Here is a 25,849-nt window from a genome sequence, read left to right on the forward strand (position 1 = left end):
CCCCCCGCTCCGCCCTGCTGCCCGCGGCTCCCAGCGCGGTCCCGGCCCTGGCCCTGCCCCGCAGCGCCTTTCCCAGCCCCACGCACGTTGTGCCGTGAAAACCAAAGGCAGGGGACCAGCGAGGCTCCTCTCTCGGCTATAGGGGTAGCCGCTGTGTACGCGATTACTCTTTTTCTATGGTTGTTGTTTTTTTGGTTTGGTTTTTTTTGTTCTTTTTGGGTTTTTGTACAGCTTAGTTTTCCTTACTTTACAATAAAGCCATTCTTTGTTTTCTAACCTTGTTATCTCTTTCCTTTATAAGCTTTTGGCAAGCTTTAGTTGTAATCTGAAGTTACGGGCAAGACCCGGGCACATCCCCACCCCGGCCTGGCCCCCAGGACATTTTCCAGTCATACAGACAGAAATGGTCACTGTGGGCTTTAATAATAACAGAAACAGCCTCATCTTTGCTCTCTACTACTAGCAGATCTTGGTCAAAGGCTATATGAGGTCAGGATTTTTTTTTTCCCTAAATAAGTCAGCTTTCTAAAGCTACATTCCTCCTTTAAACCGAACACAGAGCTCTTATTTATCACTTTCTCTTTAATCAGCAACAGAAGAAAAAATTGCTATGAATTCCTGGAATCCCTGAAAGAGATCACACTTTTCCTTTGCACAAATCAAAGTTATCTGCTCCTATTATATCCTCCACTTAAAATGAATCATAAGCCTCCTTCCCACTGAGCTTTCTCGGGGATACTTGTTTAGCACAGATGAGAACAATACACTGTACATCTAAAGAGCCCAGGGCAGCAGAAGCCTCTCCGACTGATACAAAGGATTGAGAAACGTCCTATCTTTAAAACGCATTTTTAGTGCCTTTCCACCTCCCTGGTGCATGACAAACAGAAGTCAGAGAGCGCAGAGAGATTTATCAGAGAGAGATCTGAGTGGCGATTACATGTTCTGTCAATAATTAATTGAATTATGTCCTCATCATAATTACATACAGTCCTCTAGCCAGGAGGAGAAAAGAAAGAAGGAAGTTGTGGTGTGGTCAGAGGGGGATCTCAGGACATGGTTCCAGTCATTAAAAATGTGATGTAACATTGCAATCTGGTGTATTCTGAGGCACAAATGGGGAAACACAAATGAAACTAACTACCAAAATATTATTTGCTTTACAGCAGGGAGACAGAAAAAGCACTTGCGTTCGTTAGTTGTTTTCATTACTACTTTCTGCTGGGGATTTAAAGGTATTTTGCCATGCAAAGACCAGAGGTCTTGCTCATTTGAACTATGAGCTATATGTTGTAGGTTTTCTATTGTTCACCATGTACTATCTGACCACATTGGATGTTTCTGATATTTGAAATAAAAATTTTAATTGGTCCAGAAATTAAAATTAGTCCAGCAAAGCATCCTATATTCAATAAAAATGTAGAAATGACACATTAAAATAATCTTGCAAGCAAATTCTTATTCTGATACTAATTTTTCTGTACTTCTTCCAGTCATAAGAGAGATCATTATATCATTATTAATTTATTATTTACTAAGAGCTGTTCGAGTACTCTTTTGGTACACAAATGCAAGAAAACAAAGAGCTCGATTCAGTTCTCACACAAGTTTTGCACTGGTGTGACTTCAATGACACGGGTGTAGTCACTTCAGAACCACCTGGGTGTAATTATGATCAAAATCTGGGCTATTGCACTTCCTTTGCTTTTCTAATGGTTCAAAACCTCTCTTTTTCTACAGCACACTGCGGAAGACAGACAGCTGTTTACATACAGCGCTCAAAAATCATTCTCAAGTTCCTCCTCACCACCAGTGCCAGTGTCCTATGTCCTGCCACAATTTAGGCGTGTCAGCACATTTCCTCATCTTTCTGCATCCTCCCTACAGCATGAGAGTTGTAAACCCCATCGATATGTGTTTCCCTCTACTTGTTAAGGCACATCCTCTTGGCGTCTTGAGTTTTAGGTCAGGTAGCTTTTCATCCTAATTGCTTTTAAGATCCAGCTGCCAAAAGGGAATTTGACACCTGCTTCCCTCTTTGCAAATTTCTCTTTTCAGACAAATGTTTGATGATGCCTCTTGAAAAGGGGTTCATTTATGACCTCAACTTAATTGACAAACTCACGTATTTCTCATCTTCTTGGCCTTCCATCTACTTCTTCAGAGATTTTGGAAATGGTTTACAGTGGTAAATGCACTAACACTCAACGGCCAAAAACATCTTAACTAGAATTGCAAACAGTATTCAGTACCTCCTAGGTGAAAATGCAATGCAGGACAAGGTTAAAATCCTTCACCTAATATGTTTCGCATGAGAATCCTTCTCAGGGCTTATGCCCTCAAAAGTAAGGCTCCCTCAGTCTGGTCTATGCAGTTCCTGTGCCAATCAAACTTAAAAGATCAGGCCTGTATGTTGTTTCATCTCTCTTTTTCAAGTTAATGGTTTCATCCTGACTTTGCTCATGGAAGCACTTGCTTCCATTTCCTTTCAAGCAATAAATATCCTCTATCTTAAAAGGACCTTTATGACATGGCCATATGGGGCAAGGTAGCTAAACCCCCTACAGATCATCCCCCAGTGCCCAGAATTACCCCGACATGGAGGTGATCCCTGAAAGTCTGATAAAGCCGTCCAAGAGCTGCATTTCTTACTGGAGTCTTCAAGAATGAACTGGAACATGGTCCCGAGCAGAATAGCGTTCCATTATCCATTATAAAGTAATGGGCATTATGAAAAATTATTAACAGATTTAGATTTTACTGATACTCCTAGCAATGAGGGGTTTCAGTAGGTGACGGTAATGATGGTAAGAATCATGGTAAAACTTTCATTCTTTTATGGCCATCTTCTCTCTCTCATCATCTTAGGTTTATGAACAACTAGTGCTTGAGCAGTCTGCATTTGACCAGATTTTCACATTCCATTCCAAGGCAGCCCAGGCTGGATTTTTAGGGTCATATTTCTATTTTTCTTCTGTCTTGCTTTTCTTGCCTGAAGAGTCAGTCAGGATATACATTCAGAATCACAGCATATTCTGTGCTGGAAGGGACCCACAAGGATTGTTGAGTTCAATGCATGTGAATGGCCTATATGGGGATGAAACGCACAACCCTGGCATTACTAGTACCATGCTCTAACCAACTGAGCTAATCCCAGTCCATCCCTCGCAGTGGACAAAATTCAGTATATTCATTTAATCACTAGAGGTTATCAGGCATAATTCCTCAAATTATGTACCACATTACAGAAATTAAATGAGGTGTCACTGCACAGAACCTCACTTCAAGTATCATAAATTCAAAAAGTTTTGCATCTAAACATCTTCCAGAGCTTTCTCTAAGTTCATATAACTTTGTAGGCATAATTATGCCAAAGGTATCTTTAGTGCCAAAGACCTGATAGCGAGAATAATTTCTAAGAAAAAAAAATAATTTCATAACATCTGGATAAAATTTAAAATATATGTTTATTAAAAATATATTTTATTAAGTTAAAAATAAAAATTTATGTATATGTTATGACTTACAATAACTCTTGTAATGGAAGTGATTCTTAAAAAAACTATGACACTGAGCTGAAGAAATTCTGAAAGTTGCACAATTCCATGCAAGAAAAAATACTGTTTATTTGATCACTTTCCAGTTGTGATGAAGGACAATCAGGAAAGAATAGGGCGCAAGGCTGCTGTCAATGAGATTTGCAGCACGTGGACACAGAGAACATACTGTGCCACTAACACAGACACATACAATTGCAGAGATCAAAATTAGCCCAGAGTGGTTTTGGAACATTGGAAAGGGAGAGGCAGGGACTTGTGCATTTTATGGAATGAAATAGTTATTCCAAGAAGTCATAAATATACAAAAAAAAATTTTAAATGACCAAGTTAATTTCTATTTCTTCTCACTCAGAAGTGAAACACGTCCATTGTGTGTGTGTTGGTGAATAAGGAACAGTTCTGGGGAAATTGAAGAGATTAAATGAAACTCGGTTGTCTAGTTCCCTCTATTTCATTTAATCTTTTTTTTCCTTTTAACTGTATATTGCCTTCCCTAGAGCACATGCCACTGGAATGATTATGTTGGGCTCTAATTTTTTTGATGGTCATGCACATCTGTCTCTGACAGTGTTTAGCTGACAGAAGTATCTGTTACAAAATAAACTACCATGACATCAAAAGGAGTCAACTGTTCTATCTACCTGATTAGAGCAAAGGTATGGTAAGCATATGCAACAGAAGAATTTGGAACTGTTCCCCAGAACTGACTGGCAAGACCTCTCCTATTCCCATGAGATGTCTTCAGTTGATTCATTCAGCCATTATACATTCCGGAAGTTATCTACTGGGAGGGACAGAATGGAAGAAAAAAGAGCAGATTGAGGAAGAAATGTCATGGACCTTGCATTTTGTATTTTTTTTACTGACTGAGTAAAACTCTTCTACTGCATTGTCATGAACACAAAGACAGGTGTGGAGGAACTCCATAGTGATTTACCAGTAGAACTGAAACAAACTGATATGTACCATAGAAATACATCTGTTTTCTAAGGCTGGATAGGAAGCTACCCAGAGAGATGTATATTAGCACTTCCTGCAGACACTGCTTGAAGCTGGAAATATCTCCTTTTCCTTTTACCACATATTCTGTGCCAATATTAAATCACTTTGGAACCTTCTGTTTTGTTAATAAATCTAATCCCAAGAAAAGAGACTTGACAAAAAGGAAAATCAGGCTTTATTCTATCTTTTCAGTTATTGAACACTGTCTCACAGCTCATTCCTAGATCTGTCAAGCCCCTCTTGCTCAATGAAGTAAGACAGTGGTTCAAGGGCCAGACGGTGGGAAAGAAGCCACTGAGGTCTCTGAGAGACTGCAGCACTGTATTACAAATGTGTGAGATAAGGGCCAAACTGTGGGACAATGAGAAGAGGGAGAGGATTATCTATTCCCATGCACAGCAGTGACAGACATGCACAGATAAATATTGTCTCTGAAACCTGGTGCTATCTTTGCTACCAGGTGAGCAATCAGGGCATTCATTGCAATTCCCATGTCATTTGTTTTTAGACGATGGATGTGTCATCATTGCAAAATGGAATTTGGACCTTTTCAGAAAAGAAATCAACACTTAAGTCATACTTTTGAGTAAGTCAAAAGACACCCAAGGGTATGATTGCCTTGTATGCTGTTCTTTTTTAATAAGGCCAAGGAAAAGCATCACTGGATGGGATCATAATCATCTGCTGCTTTAATGCAGGCAATCGAAGAAGTCTCCTTACTGATGGCTGTAAATTCATCATTATGGATACCACTCAGAGTCATTTGGCATGACATTTTTTATGCATAGAACAGAAAAGTGCAGTATTAGCTCCCGAGTGATTGGATGAGTTGTACATCCATTAATGCACATAACAGAAAATGTTTCCCAGCTCCAACTTATCTCCTACACAAACTGAGAAGATGCAGATTGACTTGCTGCTGTTTACTCAAATTTTTGGTGCATTTTTTCATTATGTCCAAAGTCCTGTTTATCTGAGAACCTGCTATCATCATGCATTGTAGATTGTACTGCTGACTCTGAGATCATAATAGCCTGGCTGTGTTCACATATTATGAAATTTACTGGATGACAGGCAATATGAGAGAAAATTAGTTGCATTAACCCCATAATGAATAAATATTTCTCAATTCGCTGCTTTGGGAAATAAGGAAGTGGTAGATTGTAAGCCCAGGAAAGCTGGACAAATTTTTAATCAAATTTTTAATCTACACAATTGCCATTTCAACCTGGTTAAAATCCATGTGTCATCCATCTGAAAACTGCAAAATTAGTCCACTAAGAATTCATTATACCATAAAAACACTAAAAGTAAAACAAAAAAACCCTGTGCTCATTTTCATAATAGACCACCTTTTTCATTTAAGACGTTTCATTTCTAAATGTAACTAGATTAAATTTTCCAGGAAAAAAAAATTAAAATTTCATTTTCCATTTTGGCCAACTCAAAAATATACATTTTCCTGTTATTCAAATGAAACAAAACACACATTATTCAAATTCCCTCTTCTGCAGTGTTTCTTCCTGTTCATGAATTGCTCAGGAACTGGTTATGATCAGTTAATTTATCCACACACTTCATCGATCAAATTACATGAAGAAATTTCACCCAAGAATGTGTCAACTATTTGTTCACATAGGATATTTATTCAGCTGTGATATAGAACCATCACTTACATGAACGGTGTCATATTTGCTCCCCTGCTGATTATATGGCTTTCTTTTTTCAGAGAGGAAATACCAAATATCAAGTAATTGCATTTCTTAGATGCAAATTATCAGACAAATAATCATTAAATGTTTACAAGATATACAAAGTTTCTATCCAGACAGCAGAATTATCCATCTTTAAGCCATTGACACATTTCAGAACTCTGAACCAACATCTTTTATTTAATAGTATGCACAAACTAGAGTTTATAGGAAAGACCTAGATAATAAGAATGCACCTAAAAATAATAATTAAAAAGTCTAGATTTTAGCATTTCAGCTTCCAGTATAAGCAATAGGGAGAATTCAATCCTACCTCAGCTGTCAGATAGTGAGGACACTTACTTAAAGGGGGACTTTTTGGTACAAGCCCAGCCCATGTCCATGGATCTGAACCTGGAAATTCCATAACCTGGACAGTGTCATAGCCTGTGAAATACGCAAACCATTTTCTTGGAACTTTAAGAGAAGAGGTACTGATCAGCACTTGTGGGGAATGGTTGGACTGTTCACTTTCCTAGCAGAGCTACTTACTGAGGATATAAAACAGCTGTGTTACAGTATCAAGCAAAATATCAGGTACATGCCATAACAGTGAGGCTACTATTTAATTCCAGATGACAAACATTCTTCTTTATTTTATTCTGACCAGAAAGGTTATTCTGACTTGAGAAAGCTTCCCAACATTTAGCCAATACATTCCCTCACAAAAACACTGAATTTACCAGAAATTCACACACACTCCAAACAAAACCCCAAAAATCCCAAAGAAAACCCCAAAAGAATAAAGGAAAATAAAAAGAAGGAAAGAAGAAAAGTTTTATCCAAAACTTTTAGGTCAGCTCTAGGATGGACTTTTGGACTCGCTTGTAATTGCTTTCATTGTCTGATTGGTCAACATTACTTATCTTCCCCTGCTGTGCATATGACAAACTGTCGTGTAGGCAGGCGTGCTGGCCAATAAAACCTCAAAAAGCAGTGAAACATTCCCATCAGTGCAAGCAACAGCTCTCAGTATAAGTAATTGTCTTGTCATATGTCCCCAGGCCCATTCTTTTCCCTTTCTTTCTCTCTCACTCGAATTTCATTAGAGATGTTCTTTCTCCATCAACATAGCCTCATGTTACTTCTCTGCAGCTCTGCTGCCCTCCATTCTAAAATCTGGCATTACAGTGGAACTTCCAAGAATTCCATTCTCTGAAGCATTATGAGTCACACTGTAGTCCTCAGCAATATTTTTAAAACACCAATGTTTTTTTAATCACTCTTGAGACCCACAGAAGAAAGTAAGGATATTATCTTGCTAACTTACAGTCGTGGTTGTTTTTTCTATTGCCACCCACACTCTCTCATCTTTCTCCAGATACTCTGCTCCAGTCTCTCAATAGTGCAGGCATATGGTATTCAAGCATGCCAGAGTCTGACTTCAAGTTTTAGTCATTTTTCTTCCTGTAAAAAGGATGGAGGGACATTAAGCCTATGACCATTTGAGAGCTTTCTTTATGTGAGACTTTTATTAGGGTTTATATTTTTAAAAAAATTATATGCTATACTGTAAAACTAACAAAGAAATATCAGGTCTAAGCCATAATTCATCTTATCTGAATACCAGCAGTGCCATGTGTCTGGTATGTCAGAGGCAGCACAGAAATCACTGGTACAACAGTGAACATAGGAAGGGGACAACTTATGCCTGCTTTTGGCAGTGACTTCAAAAAAAGCATTTTAACACAGGAGATGGTTATCTTCAGGAGTTTTAGTTGTAAATACTATCCCTGATAAGAAAAACATGAATCTTTATTCTACTGTTGAAGAACTTTCTGTTTTAATTAGAAAAAGGAATCCAAGTTACTAAGCTATAGTAAAGTTATCAGTTCATTTTCATTGTATGTTTCAATGTTTGCTCCTCTTTTTTGAGCACAAGGGATGAGGCAGCTTGTATTACAAAAGAGTTATTTGCAGATTAGGACTGAAGTTCCACAAATTGCTGTTATCTGCTGTGCAGATGCTCATGTGACACACTGAATAAATATACCTTAAGGTAAGCACATAACACTGGACAATGGGCATTCAATAAAGAAGATCCCTAAAGACAAAGATTATCTGAGTTCTGTAGAGATCAGCTTTTGCACGAAGCACTTGAGGATGACTGGCTGCCCCCATGATAGTTTTTAGACAAAGCTGCCAGGAAATAAGAGGATGAAGAGACCTAGATTCTAAATTACCAGCTGATCATGTGAAGAAAGTACATACTTGGGTCTCAAAAGTTACTCAAAAATGGTCAGTGAGTTTGCCTGTGCAAGAGATGGTTGAGAGAACTGTGAAAATAAACACATCATTGAGAAATGGAGGTAGGATGAGTGAGATTTACTTAAGAAAAGGCGAGAACAGTGTTAAACGAAATAGAAAAGAATCCAATCCATATTAAATAGTAGCATTAATGCAGTCAGCCAGGAAGCTACAAGTGATGAAGACTCCTCAAGAATCAAAGTTAGATGAAGGATTTTATACACACTTGTTCATGTATTTGCTTGTCTACATAAAATAAAACACAATCATACTGAAACTGCTCATTTTACAGCCAGCTCATATAGGGCTTTTCTCTCTCACTGCCTCTTACCAGCAAGTGTGGAAAAGCAATAAACTTGCTTTTCATTTTGGTAGGATTTTGCTTCTACTCTGCGTGTCTTTAAGAAATCTTCACCATTTTTTTTTGTTTGTTTGATTGTATCAATACTAAACTTTTGGAGTATGTTTTAACTCCTGGGCTGCATCCAAAGCAGTGTGGGCAGCAGGTCAAGGGAGGTGGTTCTGCCCCTCTACCCTGCCCACATGAGATCCCACCTGGAGTTCTGCATCCAGCTCTGGGGTCCTCTACACAAGAAATACATGGACCTGTTAAGAGTGAGTGAAGAAGAGGGCCATGAAAAGGATCAGAGGGCTGGAGCACCTCTCCTACAGAGACAGGCTGAGAGAGTTGGGGTGGTTCAGCCTGAAGAAGAGAAGACTCCAGGAAGAATTCGTTGTGGCCTTCCAGTACCTAAAGAGGGCTTATTAAAAAGAGGGAGTGCAACTTTTTACACAGACAGGTAGCGACAGGACAAGGGGGAATGGTTTTAAACTAAAAGAGGAGAGATTAGATATAAGGAAGATATTCTTTACCCAGAGGGTAGTGAGACACAGGAACAGGCTGCCCAGAGAAGTTGTGGATGCCTCATTCCTGAAGTGCTCAAGACCAGACTGGATGGTGCTTGGAGCAATGCGGTTTAGTGGAAAGTGGCAGGGAGATTGGATCTTGATGATCTTTAAGGTCCCTTCTAACCCAAAACATTCTATGATTCTAAGATGCTGTAACTACCAGGCCAAGACATTTAAAAATTGCTTTACTCACTGTGGGTGTTTTTAAGATAAAAAAAGAAAACTTTCTAGAAAATAGGTGAAAATATTAACACATTTATTAGCCTAATGTTAAACTTTTAAATCTGTATTTAGTTGCCCTAGTGTCAGTAAAGTTGTTAATTCTCAGTGATGGATATCCACAAATCTCAATGAATGGGTAGGAGGTACAACTCAGCTAAACATCACACTATCTGAAAAACTCATTATCATTTTAAATTCGGGAGCCTATTTAAATACAAGCATCCAGTTTTGAACATTTGTCATAAGAGTGAAGCAGTGATGGGTTCAAATATTTGGTAACTGCTGATGTCATTGATGAGCTGCAGAGATTTCAATTTTTCACAGATGTTGTTACCAATAGAACACATCCTTAAGCCCCTTCTGTTTCCTTATTTTTATTACTTCTAAGAAAAATACTATCCTCACCATCTCTGAACCCCCCCTCAGTGTGATTTTGGGCCTTGGGCAGAACAGGATGCAACAGACACAAGAACAACCTTTGGTCTGGGCAGCGGATGTCAGGCTTAGCAAGGAGAACGTCATCAGTCCAAGAACAATAGCTAAAGCTTCCAGGTCACTCTGAATCATTCTCCTGAGTGGCCCTTCCTACTACCTCTTACTGGCTTTTCAGGAATAATTAGAAACAGGCAGCAGTTACACCATTTCTGTAAGTTTAAAGCTACGCTTTCAACAGCAGAAAAGCTCAAGAGCACAGGCAATTTCCATCTGAATTTACTGATGCTTTACTCAGTGCTCCACAGGCAGAAAACCCAAGTGACACAACAGGGAAATCTAGCACATACAAGATATGAAGGCCTGAAAATGAAGATTGTTGTGAAATTTAGAAACATGATACTGATGTGAATGTGCATGTCTCTAAAACAGTCTCTTCTATTACAGATCTCAGATGTGTATATGCCAGACATAGCTGAGTGAGAGCCAAAGCCTAGATTAATTTGCTTTTTATAAAAGTTGCCTACACATGTATCTGAAAATCAAAACACAGAAAAGAATATCAGAGATCTCATAAAGAAAATAATATTTAATTAGTTACAGGTTAGTAACTAATTAGTACAAATTCAGGACCTTACCTTAAACAATTCTTCATTTTGTTTTGTTTTCCTTGCATAAAATACAATTCTGGAATCTGGTTTTCATTATAAGCATTCTTTAATGAACTCTCTGGTGCTAATGATTTAGTCAGAAAAAATAAGTGGTATTTTGTTCACTTTTACCTTCTTTTTCTATGAAAAAAAAAAGAAGAAGCAATGTAATACTTGGAGGAATCAAGGAGTAAGTATCCAAATATCTTAGAAGACAAAGACTGCAATTTTAACAAATCTACCCTAGTATGTATGGCAATATGATGGGAGTTACAGCTGTGACAGAGATTTTAAATGGGAAAGAATCAATGCAGATTTGCAGATGGAGGTCATGTCTCAAAAATGTGTTAGGCTTGTCCAAAGGAGCACATGGATAAGATGATCTGGTAACTGCAGTGTGGTAATTCTATACTTGGATACTCTGGTGCATATGTCATGGATTTCCATGGAGCTTTGGGAAAATTCACAGGCCTTTAAAAGAAAGAAGCTACCACGGCACAAAAGCAATGGTCCTCTTGAGCATTATTAGATTTTTTTCAAGTTAGGAAGGAAAAGAAGGAATGAGCAGCCAATTGTCAGAAGGGAAGAAGTTGCTCGCAAGGTGTTAACAGGTCTCTGATGGAATCTCTGCTGTTCAGCCTGCTCCTGAGCAACCTCAAACACAAATACAAACATTATATCTTCTGCTGATGATCTGAAATTGCCCAGGAGAGTCAAAATTAAAGCTGTGTGAGGCAGAGTATAGAAGTACCTCACAGTCCCAAATGACTTGATGGTAAAGTGACAGATGAAATTAAATGCCATTCCTAAGTAGGAAAAGACAAGGTGTGTACACATTTTTGTACATAATTCCTGCCTGATATAACTCTGAACAACAAAGTCCACAGAGATTTTAGTTACTTAATTAAACCAACTATTAATTTATATCCATGATTCAGGGTATTCCTGACAGTGCCTTTGAATTTCATTGATGTCTTTTAGACTACCAGAGTATTTTTTATAATTCCATTTGGAGAGAAATCTTTGTCTTTAAGTGTTTCAGAAATACAAACTAATTATCCTTATAAACACTCTTATAGAATGAAAACTGAGGTATTTCAGTTAAATTATTTACACAAAATGCTAAAAATATGTCAGACAATTCTCTACCAGAAAACTGCCATTTTCAATGAATCCCTTCTTAAAAGAAATTAAATTAACTTTATGCATTTCTTGGGAAAGTGGAAAAAACTTTTAAAATGTAGATATATTTCAATCAGACATATCTGGAAAAGAAAGGTTCAAATTTTCACATTATAAAAAATTGCAGATGTTTAAATTGAATGTCTTTAATTTAACCAAACACTACAATTCAAACTACCCAAAGTAGATTTAAATTGTATCTCTCTTTTTTCCCCAGGAGATATTCAAAAAATTGTCTTTCTTGTTCCCACTTAGGATGACTTTATTTTACAAATTATAATTTTTTTTTGACAAAGAAACACGGTCATTCACTTACCAAATCAGGGTCTGTCTGTCCATTACATGCCATAAGTTGAGTAACTTCTGTGTAGAAACAATACCTGTCTAGTACTACCTCTTCACAGATTATCTTTTCTGGGTAGAGTATGTCCCTGTTGATTAATGTTCCCTGAACCATCTTTCAAGAGGTTTGTGCGCTTGTAGGGGATACTAAAACAAAGCAGAAGTGTCCTGCTGCAGACAAAGCTAGGCTGAAACTAAAACTTTTACTGAAAGATGAGGAAAAATACAGGAAAAAAAAAACCACCTAATTTTAATAGAGGAATTTATATTAATTTTAAAGTTTTTGGTAGTAAAGCACTGAACCATGGTCTGAAAAAATTGGCTTCGTCTGCTCAGTCAATCTGTAATTCTACATACAGCCCAACTAAAGCTCTAGGCATATGAATAGTTTGTATTAACTACCTGTTTTGAGATTTCTTCAGTTGCGGGTCTTTACTCTTGCAGGCTCTCTGTTATGTATGAAATTAAAGCATCGTAAAATAACTCCATGCACTAAAAAATGCCCAGAGATGACTGTATAACCTGGAGTAAAGAAGGTTCCTAGCGTAAATAAATACCTGAAGGTGTACAGGTTTTTAGTGGTGCCCAATGAACAGGACAAGAGGCAATGGGCATCAGCTGAAACCTGGGAGTTTTCATCTAAACATCAGGAAACCTTTTTTCCTATGAGGATGACTGGGTGATGGCACAGGTTTCCCAGGGGAGTTGTGGAGTCTCCATGCATGAACATAATCAAAAGTCATTTGGACATGAACCTGGGCAACTGTCTCCACTGTGGCCCTGCTGGAGAAAGGGGGTGGGACCAGATGACCTCCAGAGGTTCCTTCCAACCCCAACCATTCTGGGATCTGTGATTCTGTGATTCTGTGAAATATCACTCAAACTGACAAAACATTAAAGAGGAAAAATGGAAAAATAAGGGAACAATTTAAAAAATAATCTTTAACAAGAAAATTAAGGAAAATATGCCTGAGCAACTAGAGAAGCAGAATCCTTTTGGTACATTTATTTATAACAAGTACTTAATAAAACAGCTAGGAAAAAATACAGACTGGAAGGAGGACATATGCATCCACAGATCATAGAAGAATTATCTAGATAATTTTTGAACCGCTGACAATTAAATTGGTATACCAAGAGGAGCAGGTACTGAGAAATGAAAGAAATTCCAAAGAGAGAAATAGGGTTAATACCTTTCAAAAGGAAGTCCAAGGAATTCCAATACTTGCTTTCCAGTATCTCTTCTCCTTCCAGAAAAGCAATTGGATACATGCTATTAAGAAAAAAAATGTATGGACCCAAAGAGAGACCAAGAGCAGACTAGAACCATAAGCAAAGTAGAAAACTAATAGGATCTAAAGATCACAGGATAATTCAGGTTGGAAGGCACCTACGAAGTTCATCCAGTCCAGCCTCCAGCTGAAAGCAGGGTCAGCTGTGAGATCTGACCAACTTCTTTGTATGCAGCTTGGTCTTGAAAATCTTCAAGGACTGCACAGCTTCTCTGAGCAATCTGTTCTGATTGCTGAGATTCTGATCTGTTCTTGACTGACCAAACTGTAAAAAAGTTTTTCCTTAAATCCAGCCTGGCCTTGTATTGTTTCAACTTCTGCCTATTATCTGTAATCATCCCATCAGGCAGCACTGGCTCCATCCTCCAAGGTCCCCCAAAACCCATATCTTCTCCATGTTGAACAAGCCTCAGCTTCTCCTCCTGAGGCAAATCCTTCAATCCCTGATTATCTTGGTGGCCCTCCACTTAACTCGCTCCAGTTTTAAATTTAAATGACAAATCCTGGGCAAGATGTATAGAACACTCATTTCAGAGATAACCATAATGCAGTGATGAATATTCTTTTTAGAACAGTTTGGAATTTTCCATCTAAGAGAACTGATAATATATAAAAGACGCTGTTTGAAAAAACTCCCTATTCAGGAATGAAGATAAAGTTTCCCTTAACTTTTATTGAGATCAAAGTCTCACTTATACAATTATATTTAAGAATCTAGTTGCATGTCTTAACAGGGATAGACTTGAGCACATGTTAAAGTACTTTCCTGAATCTGGGCAAGAGTTGTTATATGTAGAATATAACCTGTAGCTGGACTTCATATCTGATTACAGTGCCTTTCAAAACTTTACCCACAAATGATTCACATTTTCCCAAACCATTACAAAGCCTTATGAACTGCAAAGTAATTAAAAGACCAAAGCAAAAGGTAATGGAAGAACATATATCAAGTTTGGAAAGAGGTGGTACCAAATGCAACAGAATTCACTCAGTATTACTTAAGATTTCCATTAGCTATCCATGGTGACAGATAAACAGCACTTATATTTGTAAATTATGTTGTACCATTACAAATGTTAGGGAAAAGAGTGAAATACATTGCAAAGGAGTCTGAAAATATCAGACTGTGGAAGCCAACACTGCTTGCCCTGCTGATACAAAATTCCTATTAAAACAATAAGGTGTGCAGAATTTGGCTTCTGGAAATAGGAAATAAAGGAACAAATCCAAAGCTCACTAAAGTCAATAGGAGACATTCTTCTGACCTCAATGGGCTTTGGATATCACCCAAAATGAGATTCATTCCGGAAAAACGCAAGTTGAAAGAAATCATCATTCAAAAACTAGCTGGGGGAGAGATGTTTGGAAAACCTGGAAATCAAAGAATACCTAGGAGACTTTGTGTAATATATGATACGTGACAAGAGCTTATGAACACTGTTACAAGACTGTACCTTTTCTAAAACCTTATTAGTCTAGAAAGGAAGACAGAATAGAAGAGATAAGAAAACCCATTCCATCCAGTTAGAGAGTAGAAGTAGCAGGGATATCACATCACAACCTGCAGGCAGGTTGTTTTGTATGGAATTTAAAATGTGCCAAGCATCAAATAAAAGCACATCACCAAAGGTAGTTGTCCCATTTGAGACACCGCTATTTTCTCAGCTGTTTTTCCAGATACAAGTCTGCTAGTATCTACAAAGATCAAATGCACACATAGTTTGCATATAGGAATCCATGGTCAGACTTCAGTATGACACAACTGTCACATCTGTGATGTGGTCATCTTCCCATTTTAGTGATGAAGGTCAACAGAGCCTTTCAAGATTCCATATTTCCCATTATACACAAACGTCCTGTGCTAACCCAAGGATGCCCTCCTTTGGTGGAAGGACACCCACTTTCATTCTCCTGTACACCTTGCTGCTGTCAGATGGAGAAAATGTTTCAAGGATATACATACACCTCAGTGAAACGAAGATCTGACCTGATTGTCAAGATCAAATAGATTCAACATGCACGCTATAAATTCTCAGGATTCCTATTCTCAACAATTATTTCCTACAATTTCATTGCTGAGAAGTGGATAAGGACATCTGTAAGCACATGCTAGATAGCAGAAGATGATAAAGGTAGCTTCCCCGCAACTGGTCTGAAAAGAAAGCACCTATTCTGTCTCCACTTATTCAGTGCAAGAACCTAAGAATGGTTTGTACAAAGAATAGATTTGTCGTATTGAAAGACTCTGGCAGGCTGACTAATGCACCTACTGAAGTTCAGAATGGCTTGATCCTTTCTGCTCTGTTACTACTGTTGCTGCTGAGGAGAGGAAAATTTTATTTCTCACCAAAAAACACAGACAAATCCCCCAAGCCCAAACTGCAACACAAACCGTGTGTGGCTCAACAAATAATATTCATGAGGTACTGCAATTTATTGCTTCATTGGCCATATTGGTTCTATATCATTTTTCTTGTAAGACATAGATAAGAAAAGGGTGAAGACAAGCAGAAATCTTTGAATAAATATATTGGAATAAATAATTATAATATTATTGCAATAATGATGACAAAGCTCCAGTTTATTGTAGAATGTCTTTAGGTTCATACACTGTAGATTATATGCTATTTAGTACCATCATTTCTGGTTTAAAATCTTTCTATTCTTAGATTTTCAAACAAGAATCATTATTTTTTTTGGAATTGTATAGCTGACCCTTCAGAGAAAATGTTGGAAAACATTTTATTTTGAAATATTCATCCTTATGCTTCATATATTCTTGGACCACTTCACATCTAAAGCTTATTGGCTTTTGCTAGAAAATCATGCCTCAACATGACTGCAATTCTTTCAGTGGGCTCAATCTTGTAGAATCCTGAGCACTAATTTCCATCAGTTCTCAGGTTTTCTCTGAATCTAATCTTTTGTGACATCACAAAAAGTTTGATGGAATGAAATCACAAAGAAAGTATTAATTCAATTCTCACAGGCAGGAAGAAAAAGGGGCACATGGATTTTAAAACACGAAGATTGTAAAGAAAGTTCTACAATTAAGATGGGAAAAGAGAAATTGTGGATAACATGATACACAAGAGAACCCTTCTGAGTAAACTGCTTTGCAAAATCTTTTTATAAAGCTTCGGTAGGTTTTTTAGAAAGTAGAACCCTATGCTCTTACTCTAAATCCTCCCTGATTTTATAACATTGATACTGGAAAAATCAAATCTCTTGTCTGAAAGGTATAGTTGCAATTAACAAGGATGTTAAGCATTTTTTTTCAGATACATGAAAAGAGTGACAGGATTATAGACCACCAAATTGTTGGTATTTTAAGAATCTGACAGGCTCAGCACCATGTGCCATTCTAGCCTCTCTGTGTATCCTTTGTGGTTAAAACTCTTAAGCACTTTAAATTCTTTTGGTCAGTATTTTTTTCCTTTTAGGGCAGACAACTAGAAGCACATTCCAAGTAACTATTTATGGTGTACAGAAAATTATAAGATACTAAAATCACCTCTTTGAAGGTGTTTCCAGGCATTGGGTAGTAAAACAAATATCTTATTTATAAAAAAAAAATTTTAAAAAAGTTGTTGTTTTACATCTAGAATATAATTATCTACGTTCCAAATCAAATGAAAGACAGTAGCAGCACAAAGACAGAGCAAAATAGTACATGTCAAATCTTAAAGACTTTACTTGGACAAATCTCCCATCAAGCTTTGGTGGCAGCTTTGCCTGATGAAATATGGCTGAGCCAGATCTGAAATAAGAAAAAATTTAAGAAGCCACAGGAGTGGAATAAGTTATAGAACAACAAGTGAAATATTTATTTTTGTTGTCTGGGAAATAACAACAATTCAGTGCATTATTAGTATAAAAGTAGAAGTCCACTGAACCAGCAGTCCTCTGATGCATTTATCCAGATACAACAGAGGACCAAAAAGATGTTTGAAGAGGCAGATGACTTTCCAGAATACTTGATACAGGCTGGAAGAAATATGCGAACAAATTTTTCAAATCCTCAAACTCTGGCAAACAAAATTGACTGTAGCTTTGCATAACTTCATTTACAAATGGCTCAGTCCTCTCATGTTTCTTCTTTTCCAAGGAACAAGACAAAACTGTGGATTGGTCCTGTGCAGGAGACATATCTGTGTGTTGGGGTTCATGGTGGGGAAGAGGCCAAAGCCCCTGTGCTGCAGCCAGGAAACACACCTGGAAGCAGGTTCCTTAGAGCCCCACACCTGGGAAAGAGCTGGTGGACATGTAGCCCAGCAGACTGTCCCACTGGGCAGAGAAGCACACTGGGAGACGGGATGAGAGGAGCTGCCAACCACCTGCAGCTGGTATATCAGGTCATGCAGCAGGAGACAGATTCTGGCACCGGGCTAGGAAAGTCTGTAAGACATACCCCGTTCTGTGGGGGTGAGTGGATGCTGGAGCCAAATCTATGAGTCTCACACTCGGTGCACAAAAACTTAACAGCTCAGATGGATGGGTAAAATCTGTATCGGTGTAGAAACTGCATGGGATGAAAGCTTTACAGTTCTGCAGAGGAATCTGGTTCTGCTCTGTACCATCTGTGCACCAATTGTGTGGATTGTTTGTTGAGCTTTGTTTGGTTGGGTTTTTTCCTTCAAGAAAGATACATAAGTCAGTAAAAAGAATGCACTTCAGGTCAGTTTAACTCCTGAGCTATTGTTTTTGGCCCTCGCCACTGCTGATTATAGGTTCAAATTTTATACAAGAGTTAAAAAGAAGAATCATGCCTAATTACTATTTTCTGCAATTTATTTCATTTCAAAGACAACAATTTAATTTCAAACTTTGCTCAAATTAGAGGGGGAAATAAAAAAACCTGGAAATGCAGAAAAAGTAAGATTAGAGACCTGATTTTCAATGTAAGACCCTTACAGCTGATGGTATATTTCTATGTGCAGCTAATACACACATTGTCTGTTTGAAACCTAATGACTGTGTGATAGTAAATATCTGGTAGATCCAGACCATGAAGAGGGTGCTTCCATTAGGTTTGTGCTTATACCACTAATATGATGTGTTTGTTCGCGTGTATTTGACAATATACACACAAATTAGACTGAGCGATTCTTAGCAACAAGGAAAAGCAACAAGAAAAAAATAATATAAGCTTATACATACATTAAACATTTATATAACGATGCACATTCTATGTGCATAACAATAAACACATTTCAGTCTATGAGCATGCAGTAAACACACTTCAGATGACAATTTAAAATTAATGTCCACGGGCACTCCAAACATGCTGTGGCACTCGTGGAGTGAAATCTGAGGCTATTAAAACAAACAGGAGCCTTGCTTAATCAGGGTTTTCCAGACTGCAAAACTCCAGAGGGGGATCCAAGAGAACCCTTGAGGAAATTTAAGATCATATGACATCAAAGTGAAAAAAGGCATCACTCCTATCTGCTTCTCCAGAGGCTTCCCGTGACTTACAGGAAACACAGCACCTTATGCTCTCAATCAACTGAAAGCAGAAATGGAAGAGATGGACTAAGACTTGCATAAACATTGGTAAATGTCTTACAGGAATGTTTTTTAAAATCTTGATGTTCTTTTCTGGCTTCTGGGGTTTTGGCAGGAGCTCTAGTCTCTAGGCCCATTTCTGTGTACACAATTTAATGATGGGCTTGATTAAGAGACAGTAATTCACAAGAGGTTTAGCTATCTTACTTATTGACATGAACATGAGTACAATGCCAAAATCAAATGGTTATGTCCCAAACCAATGGAAAATCACAGAGGCAAAAGCGTGATGGAGTCTTCATTTTTCAGGTTTCATGCATTTGTACTGTTTTCCACTGTATATAATCTATAATGCTTTATAATCTAAGCAACAATCAATCGAGCCTTGCAAGACCTTTTGCCAAACAACAAGTAGCAAAAACATCAGCCTACATCTGCCCATGAGGGAATTACATTGAGGTCCAGTTATATTTGTCCCAGTAACTCTGTCTGCCAAGTGAGCCAGTTTCCCTCAAATGAGAATTTAAAGGAAGAACACAGATGTTGGCTCTGGGATAAGCTAAGACAAGACTGCAAAGGCAAATTCTAGACATTGAACTCTGTTACAGGGTAGTTCAGGAGTCAACCTCAAAGGAAAACAAGGCAATGAGTTCATAAAAATTAACTTGTTGACCTCCTACACAGGATTACAAATTTCCAGCGAGGTCAGTAGGATTTTCAGGCATATAATATATCTTAGGACAGGACTTAATATGCTTTCAAAACTGGCTTTTCATAACTGAAAGGCAATATAAAGAAAACATCCTTGACATCCCCTGTATTAAACTAATGGCATTGAACTTCAGACTAATGGACTATTTTCTTTTTCCTCTCCCTGGCAGACTCAAGGAGAAGAACCCTCTTCTACGGCTCTACATGCCATAAAAACTCAGTTTCCTGAAGTCTTCTCTCTTGCAGGAGAAAGTGGAGATGATCCACAGCCTGCAACTCTACCATATATTCTTTTACTGGAATAAGAAATGTTTTTAGATCAACAGCTTCAGAAGCCAATGGAGCATCTGTGTGCCAACATTAAAGTCTCTTTTCAGCTGTGAGAATTCCATGCTTTCTAAAAACCTTGCCTTCTCATAGGAAGATGGCCAAAATCTCCCAGATAGGAGTTTATGGCAGAAATCTACAAGTTTAGATCACTAATTACTGCTTTTGAATAAATCTCAGTGTACATGTATACATTATTCTGTATGTCTTGATTTCTGTTTTATTATTTCCTTCAGTTTGACTTCCATCTGAATTCCAGTTTATTACAAAATTTTGAATGTTTTATTTTTCATCCTTTTTCAGTCTTGTGGTTGTTCTCATTCTGGCATTTAGTGACTTTTCCCTTCATTTGCTCCTTTGTATTTCTTTAAGGCAATGAGCCATTTCTGTGGTGCTGGATGGGGATGAGGAAAGATGCCAGCAAAATTTTTGGTGCACGTGCAATAGAAGTCCTCTCCCCACAAATTCAGGTTTGTAAAAGGTAACTCTAGGAGGAGTTTCTACAAACAGTGGTACATTCTTTCCAGAGGTAATTATAAGGTCTTAATTTGTCTCAATTACACATACATATTATATGCTTATATATTTTTCACATAATATGATAATGTAACAAGTACTTATGCATATTAAATACATGAATATGAGTGCAAGCATAACATTTTTCAATATTCTAAGTAGCACAATGAATTCTCAAAGAGCCTAGTACTTGCAAACAGCATTACATTAAAAGAACAAAAAGTATATGTCAACCAACTAAAAATATTCATGTACAATGAAACACAAATATATTCCTTGTATCTTATAATATTTTTATAGAATTTTTAGACAATTATATTTCTCACATAAAAATATTTTCATCAGATCTATCTATATGAAATTTTATATTCCATTTGGTGTACTAGAAACTCAAAAGTGTGATAATCTTAAAGAAACAAATAGTGAAATTACTAGATACAGAAAATCCTTGCTTTCTTTTTGTTATTATGACAAACTGCAAAACTCAAATATTGAATCTGACAAATATAAATTATATTGTAGTTAGCATAAGTGTGATGCAAAACCCACTGATATATTTGGAAAACAAATGAGTCTCACAATTCACACAGAAAGTCATCAAACTGAGAATCGAGTACAGCAGAGAAAAAAGCTGGAAAGCAATATAAACTGTGTAAAGGTTAGTGATGGTGCAATGAAACTTTGACTATTGTTTTCCATGCCACTTCAAGAGATGTTTAGCTGAAAGAGAAAGGTGTCAAAGACAAGTAATGAAAATGTGGTTACAGACACAATATGACCCTATTATAAGAAAAGACTGAAATGAATAAGTGATAATATGACACAGGCATCAGATAATTAAATTTTGGCAGTACATGCCAAGAGCACTTATGTCCACAATGTGATTTCACAGGAATTCACAGAAAAGAAACACATAAAGGCAACTTCATGGTTTTGATCACTACTGTAAATGTAACAAAGAAAGAAAATGGAGGGGCTCAGTCACAACCTTCAAATGCCTGCCAAAGTAAACAAGAAGGCGTTTGATTTTCAGCCAATAAAGATGAAGTGAAAAATGAAAGTGGGAAAGCTCTGCATAGAGCTTTTTCTGGTAGAGAAAGACAGGCAGATGTGCATGATACTTTATTTATGGCTTTGGTAGAATAAAAATGATTGAAAAAATATAGAAGCACTTTTAAAAATATATTAAAAATTAGAAAGTGTTAGTCCTTCAGATGTCTGTTGAAGATGTTAAACAAGGTACAGAAACTTTGCAAAAGCGGAAATTCAATTGGGAAAGTGCACTTTTCTTTATCAATGTTGTTTCCCATAGAAGCTAAACTCAACTACAGGATTAAGCTTCCAACCGCATTATCAGATTACCTAACATACATTTTTTGAGATAAGACTACCAGAGACCACCGATAGATGACAGATGAGAAAGAGCAAGCAAGGCAGAGACATGAAATATTTCTGGAGCTAATAACTTGTACAACAGGATATAAATCAGCAAAGTAATAAACTCTGCAAGACACGTTTTAACACATTTTATGAGATGCTAATTCATATTTCCACAGATGTTTGACAAAAGTAATCGCATTTTCCATTTTGGCCATAACACAACTTCCTCAAATCAGTTTCAAAGTTAGCCCTCACACTGCTTCTGCATATGGATAAATGGTCGGTGTTTCCTCCAACTCGGGAAATGTTGGCACACCACACCACTGCATGCAAATTAAACTTGCTTTGGAATTGAAACCAGAAGTAGTTTGATATTGGAAAGATATTTTTTCTAAAATAATTTACAATTTAAGGGTCATTCAGTGCGGCGATCCATTGCTTTTCCTATTTCACATGCTCCCCCCGTTCCCTGCCCTTAGCCTTGGCCACTCCCTCGGACTCTCCCTATTGGTTCCTGTACCCCAACCCCACCCAGGAAATGCCTCTGGGCCCCTGACAAAACCCCCCACACCCAGACTGCAAGGTCTCTCTACCTCTGGATATTGAGGCGAGGAGGTGTGATTAAAGCCATCTCAAACCCTCATGAGAGACCCTTCTCACTTCCTTCATCACTGGTTGTAACGCTGATAGCTGACCAGAGCAAGATCACGAGGTCGTCCGAAATTGGACTGCGGGATGCAATGGGTTGCATTGCCCTAGGAAACCCTTGCTGAGCTCTCAGGGAGCTACAGCCTGCTAAGCAAAAAAGCGATCACAACAATTCAGAGTCAGAAGTCAACAATCCCCAACCCAATAAGACTGTACTAGATTGTATAACAGGAAAGAGACACTGACCTTTTCGATTCAGCCTGCTGCTCTCCATTTGTTTGGCCATCTCTTTCTCTATTTCCTACTTGCCTTTCCCCCCTTAGGTAGATATTTAATGATTTCTTATCCCTCCTGGTAGAAAGGAAAGAGATGATTGTTCATTGCTAAAAGTAATAAAGTGATCATTTTCCATTGTTACAGAAAAAAAATATGGTTCATTGGTAATTGTCTTATTAAATTCTTGATGCACTGTTTGACACTGTGACAGATCATTGACCGCAAATACTCCCAGAATTCTTGTCTTCCAGGCAAGGATGAAACTTAAAACATTATTTCATGTCAAAACTGAAAGGGAGGAAACTGAAAGATGCAGAGCGAATGGAGAACTATTGCAATACTGTCTTACATTCTCCACTGTGTTCAGTATATGTCAATTGAAACATGCTTATCAAGATATTTTCTATATCTTTTCACTAAGTATACCATTATGTCCTATGAGATGACCTAAGAAAGCACGAGATACTGAATTATAAGGAAAGCCAAGCTGAAGGAATTATGGAAAGAAAATACTTAAATAAGCAATATTCACCACTAGAGAATCTAGAGAAAGAAGCAGAAACTATGACCATCAGAAGTCCTACCTATTCAGGGAGAAGCATTTAAAAATAATTTTAAAACATTTTACAGTGACATGTATTTATCTTCCACATACTGAACACAGTGACAAACAAGTGTAATACAAGAAACAAAGCCAATTTTAAGGGAAAAAAAATGTTTGCTATTCAAGCCATGGATCTAGTAACAGATGGAAATTGAACCTTTAAACTGTTCTTACCATAATGACTACTTGGAGAACTTACTAACTCCAATTATAGCCACAATTAGCACTTTTTAAGGACATAGATGTATAAAGAACTGAGACAGATCTAACACCAATAAAAAAGTACCCTGTTTTCTGTTATGTTGGCTTATCAAACTCTGCAACTGGAAAAGGGTTCATCTTTTTCACTACTTCCACAGATTTTCCCTGTTCTGGCTTCCAGAGAATGGATTTGTCTTCATGATTTTTAGTGACACCTTCAGTTCTCTAAGAAAAATGCACTAAGCAGTTTTTCCCCCATGGTGCAACCCCAGCACAGTGCCCTCTATCCCATTTATCCACCATTAAGGAGGCACTGGGCAGAACCAAAAGGTACATCATGACGTTTTCCAGTGGTTGTTGGATCAGTCCTGTGAGGCCATTGGCAGTCAGCACACCTGGGACAGACCAACTCAGAGCACTCTTCTACTATCAGAGGACTTACATAGAACTTTATTCCCTTTCCCTTTCACAGCTCCATGGTATATCCCACTTGCAGTTCAAGGTCCAGCTACAACTTATATACAGACAAACAGAATCCTAGCACTGTTTAACTATCAGTGTCCAACACACTGTATCTTCATACAGCTCCTTCTCATAGAATTTCTTCCTATGTCATTTATAGACATATTTTTGTTAAACATTATCTGGAGAAGAATTATTAATCCACAAAGCAGACTGAATGCCTCTTAAAAAGAAGAACTTCTGACATCAGCAGGTTGTTGATACACAATTATTGTTTATTTAAAGAGCTTCTGAGAAACTGTGAGAAGGCTCATTGCTATTTATCCCGAAGTATGGATGTTAGCCTGCAGTTGGAATGGAAACAGACTAATGTTTCCAATGAAAAAAAACCCTTCTAGCCAAATTTTAATTGAAGCTAGATAGCAAATGAAACAATTTTTTCGCCTGGGGAATAGAAGCAGGCGAAAACAAAATTGTATCAATGAATTTGGGATTATTTTAATACCAAAAGTCTAAACAATATAAATTATATACAGAAAAGTATTTAGAAATTCTTTTGTGGATAAAGAAAAGCCAAAACTTTTTTCCAGAAAATACTGAGGTGGATACTGATGTGTTTTTCCAATGAGAAAATACTTATCTGCTAGCAATCTGACATCCCCAGCTCTGTCTGCTCATGATCACAGACTAATTTTCAAAATTAATCCTTAGGATTTTCATTCCACAGTTTTAAAAGGAGTATCAATGTGTTCTGAAGGCTTTGTTGTCTCTTAGAATTTCACATTAGTCATTAAACAATCATCCTGCATTGTATACACTGTTTACATCTTGCAGCAATGTTTATCTTTAATAGATGATGGTCCAACAAATATACTGGAACAGATTAATTGTTTATCAGTGCAATTCATAGACTTGTCTAAGAAGGAAGAGATGTTGTTATTCTGTAACTCAGTGAAATAAAAATAGAAGGCACCCAAATATGCAATTGTTATCTTTTTTGTTTACAAGACACATATACTAAAATTTATTCAACAAAGCAGTTTGGAATTCTTAATTCTTCTAGGAAAGCTTTGTACAGAAGCTTCCTCTGTAATTCATACTTACCTTCACACATACAACTTACTAGATCCTAGATAAATACTCCAGATCAAGACCATAGCTGTAGTATTCTATAAACAAGGAGCGTCTGGAAAAATTACTCTTAAAATATCAAAACTAGTTACTTTAAAGCTTGTGTAACACCTGAGATCATGGTGAAACTAAAATGCAGTCGACGGCTATGCAGAAAAGTTGTGCAGGCTTGGATGGGGAACTTAAAGGTGTGTCTTAGCACTGCCTAGACCAGAGACATTATACAGAGATTCCATTCCATATTGAAAAGAAAAGAACACCATGAGCCCTGAAGAACTGTTTTCTAAGGGTTAACAGTAATGCCATCACATAGAATATTTCCATTAGGCACTACTATCTATCCCCTTCAGTAATTAATTACCTCTGATAAAAGACAGTTTATTCAGTCTGAAATACTACTTGACTCCCTTTCTCAAGTACTTTAATTGCTAGACATGGCCAAGCCAGAATGTCTAGCTCGCCAGTTATTTCAATAATCTCTTTCAGTAGCCAGAGT

At 37.4% G+C, this 25,849-nt stretch overlaps 1 long non-coding RNA gene across 3 annotated transcripts in view; it reads right to left on the reverse strand.

Annotated features, from left to right (window-relative positions):
* Positions 1–25,849, reverse strand: part of LOC108445414 — a 74,634-nt gene that overhangs the window by 17,913 nt on the left and 30,872 nt on the right. The window contains exons 4-7 of one of the 3 annotated variants that reach the window (XR_001860268.1): positions 22,926–23,030; positions 13,491–13,570; positions 10,762–10,914; positions 6,187–7,720 (exon numbers count right to left, since the gene is read on the reverse strand). This is a non-coding gene — a long non-coding RNA (uncharacterized LOC108445414). Of the gene's footprint in view, positions 1–6,186; positions 7,721–10,761; positions 10,915–13,490; positions 13,571–22,925; positions 23,031–25,849 lie in introns of those variants that run through there. The other 2 variants (XR_001860269.1, XR_001860267.1) reach the window with 2 other exon arrangements.

Source organism: Corvus brachyrhynchos, unplaced genomic scaffold (assembly GCF_000691975.1).
Source record: "Corvus brachyrhynchos isolate BGI_N302 unplaced genomic scaffold, ASM69197v1 scaffold1, whole genome shotgun sequence".
In the NCBI taxonomy this organism is placed as follows: Eukaryota; Metazoa; Chordata; class Aves; order Passeriformes; family Corvidae; genus Corvus; species Corvus brachyrhynchos.